The sequence below is a fragment of the Gossypium arboreum genome, chromosome 6 (assembly GCF_025698485.1).
Source record: "Gossypium arboreum isolate Shixiya-1 chromosome 6, ASM2569848v2, whole genome shotgun sequence".
In the NCBI taxonomy this organism is placed as follows: domain Eukaryota; kingdom Viridiplantae; phylum Streptophyta; class Magnoliopsida; order Malvales; family Malvaceae; genus Gossypium; species Gossypium arboreum.
In genome coordinates, this window is record NC_069075.1 from 131,047,424 (window position 1) to 131,051,701 (window position 4,278).

Sequence of the window (4,278 nt, forward strand, 5' to 3'; positions counted from 1 at the left end):
CTGACACTCCATATCAATGACAACTCTTTATCATCAATCAACTACATGTTAGTCTTAATGCATTATTATTGTCCTAGTCAACAATAATACTTGACTAAGGACCTTTTAAGAATAATCATATTATTCTCAGGACATTATTATAAAACAGTTTATTTATACACACAGAAAAGAAACTGAAATAATAATGGCAACGCCTTATATTAATAAACATGGTAAATCAAGTATGCTATTACAACCATCTCATGATTGATCTTTGGGCATACTCTTACACAAAAATAATCCCGAAATACTTGGGCAACACGTCGGCCTTATGTCGCACCACACCTCTTACATGGCGTGACATGGCACCCAAATATTGCATTAGGTATTTCATTATGTGCTATGACGTCCCAAGAAGCTTATGCATCACTCGACCCTTCCCAAGAAGCTTATGCATCACTCGACCCTTACTTCCACGTCAATTGAGCCTTTATATCCCCATCCTATACACTTAATTAAACCAATTAGCACAACCTAAGGCTCGCGTTAACCTATTGGTCACAGCACCTACAAAATGTGTTAGAAAACACTATTTTATTAACTTTATATCCTAAGGCTTAATTACTGAAGATGAAATATAAAATTATAAATTGCCTAGAAAACAAGCTCCTTAAGTGCGAAATTGACCCGAATTGACCACTACATTTAATAGTAGGTCTAGCTTAAATAATCACTATTTATATATTATATAAAGGCTTACTTCAATTAGTTATTAATTATTCATGTTAATTCATTGCAATTCATCATCTTATTCTTTTTGTCTAGTAACTCACCAGTTCAACTCTTGACTGTAGTCACTATGTATACCCTTCCATACCCTTAACCTAAGCCTCATTACAACCCTTGTAAAGACCTCTTTATCTTTGTGTCATCTCATATTTTTAGTGGTGATAATAATATTTCTTAAGCAAGCTTATGGTAATAATATTTCTTGTTTTGTCTATTGAGTACATTTTAATTAGCCTTTAAACACTTTGAGTGCTTTAAGTGAATCTTAGTGAGGATGTTAAACCTTGTTGAGTTTGAATTTCAAGTAATTATTAAGGTGAGAAAGACTCCTATGTTTTATGCAATAAAATTTTTGCTTGGATTGCTTATGCTCTTTATTATCATTTTAGTTTAAGTTTCTAATGTATGATGATCTATAAATTATCCTAAGACATGATCAGTGAAAATAATGGGTAAAGGAAAGTTAATTTGAATGTGAGTTGAGGACTTTGCTTGAGGAAAAAAAATACTTAAGTGTGGGGATATTTGATAAGTGTCAAAAGTAACATATTTTAGCCTCATTCTTAGTGTATTTTTGGATGATTATATGACATTAATTGTGAAATATATATTCATAATCCTTTTATATTCATGTTTTGATGCTTAATATGTTATTTGGGAGAAATAAGAGTGAAAACGGGTGGAAATTAGAACATTGTAGCATTCTAGAAGCTGCACACATGCAACAAACTTTCACACGAGCAATCCATACAAGTGTGTATCCAGTGCGTGTCAATCTCGAGAATCATGTGAGCTAATAACTGAAAGTTACTATTTTTAGGTTTTTTGGCACTTTAAGAAGGCATACATAAGGAAATAAATAATTGAATAAGCAATCATCAAGAGATAGCACAAAAATTATCCAAAGAATACCATTGAAGTCGATTTCCAAGCAGTTGTCCATCAAGATTCAAGAGTCCAAGCTGATTTCCGAGGGAGTTATCATGGATTTATTTTATTTTAGTGGTTATATTGTATTTTTAGTGTTGATTCTTGTAATTATGAACTAATTTTCTTAATACCTAGGGGAGATGAACCCTAGGATGGATTCTATTGTTTGATTTCTAGTTTCATGTAATAAAACTTTAGTTTCTTTATTTTCAATTATGTATGTTGAATTATTCTTGGGTTGATAATTTTAAAGTGTTAGTCCATGTTTGATATTCATAAGTCTTGTAACATCTTGATTCCCGACCCGATTCACTGGATCCAGATCCTGATCCTGATCATAGGTGTTATCACTCATAATACTTAGTCAAACTCACAGACCTGTACTAGATAACCTCTTATTAAAATATATTATTTTTAATTAAATTTAAAGACTAAATCTCAAGAAAAAAATATGGTACTTAAGCATAAAATATTACAAAATTACAATAAATCTTTCTCAAAACAACAATATGATAGTTATAGATTCATTAAGGTAAAATCCTATAGTACGCCACTCAAACAGCTCTGTATGTGTAATAACTCAATATGCCTCTTCCTTAGCGTAGTCCTGGCATTGTCCCTTTAAGCACAGTCTCTTAACATCGAAACCTGAAAGATAAACACAACATAAATAAATACAAGAGTACTTAATGGGTTTTATTCCTAAAATACCTTGACAGATACTTTATATTCTTGAAAGAACATCTTTACATCAATCATCTATCTGAATCACTTATACCGAGCGGATACCACTATAGTTGTAATACATACATATACTCCAATTATATACTCTTCATATACACATTATTTCTTATTTAATTAACTAAAGATTTCTTCAGGCGTTTTCTAATTCTCTCGTTCACATATACATTTCTGAACAGAACATACCTTCAGAATCCAATTGATGCAACCATTTCCTAATATTTGCATTTGACTCAAAACAACTATTCATTATCATTATTTACAAGCGGACACATACACATATAGTGAATACTTACTAGATCTGAGTACCTTCAAATTATTAAGCAAATCATACCCTGATTCAATACCATACGACCCATACTAACAATGTACTTCATAGATTAATATGTTGACATTCACAACATTATTCTAGAACTCCAAATGTTCAAAATAATTAATATTCAGTTTTCATAAGATTGCAGACGAAGTCATTATACAACTCAGATATGATATATTCCAAATAACTTTGATTTAATCGTATCATCATGGCGACTACCTTATTAACATCCAGATACACAGTTCTTTTCAAAAGCACTCTTTAAACTTATTTATTTATTTCATAGATATTACTTAACCCTGAGCGTATGAGTACTTGATCTTAGTCATATATAATACAAAACTAACAGAAATTATCCATAACTTATCATCAGGACAGTTATACAAATCTTACCAGACATATATGACAAAACACACCATAAGGGCCAGACAAAATACACCATAAGGCTTCACACAGAATACACTACATAAGCATCATAAAGAGTCACGTGTTTTCTGTCCCAACAGACTTTCACATAAATCCATGTATTGTGATCAGTCAATTCGATTTACATATTTTGAAAGCTATACCATGAATATTCAAATAGACATATCATGCCATGGGTCTTGACCACATGGTCTTACATACATTCATGTATCATGTTCTATCGATCTAGTCTTTATCTCATTGAAAGCTACACCATGAAAGTTTCCAAATCATACCAAACTACCATGGGCCTTTACTTCATAGTCTTACACTCGGTTTCGATCTATGATATGCCAGTCTAGTTAGCAATATAACTGCCCTACCAGAAGCTTCATAATAGAACGTTAGCTCAGCATTTACTTACCTAGATTATCACCTTCTTACAAACTCATACTCCTTGTATACCAAAAATTTAGTTACATGCTTATCAAACATTATTCTTTTAACAGAACTTTATGCATATTATTATAGAACATCTATCATCTTTACTCCTACCCATACTCTTACCATTTTCCGTAGACATTATCATTCTATCTATGAATGTGTATATATATACTTCTTATTTGAACAATTCATATAAAAAATTCAGGGTAGAGACTCACCTTAACTCACCCACAAAACCTTGAAGCTCTAGACCCAAACATTCATTACCAGGCAGTAACAACCACTGCTTATAGAACATAAAAACACCATTAAAAACTTATTCATATACAACTTACCATCATCTCAAGTACTTACTTACATCTTACTGTTCATATACTCCTTACAGACTTACTCTTTTAGAATTTAACGTGTAGAGTTGTAATACTTACCTAAAGGTGGAATAACCACTGTGTTAACCAAGAATTTAAGTTTCCAGTACAAGGAAGAAGAAATGAAATCTATTCCAAAAAAGATCCATAAAGTAACATTTAGAATCTAAAAGAAACTTTCCCTAGAACCTTTATCTCATATATATATAATCCAATCTCCCTTACAGTCATTCAACAAGTGTCACACGTTTCAAAATTTGCCTTCTTAATAGTCTATAGTTTCCGAGGGAAACATAGAAAATACCT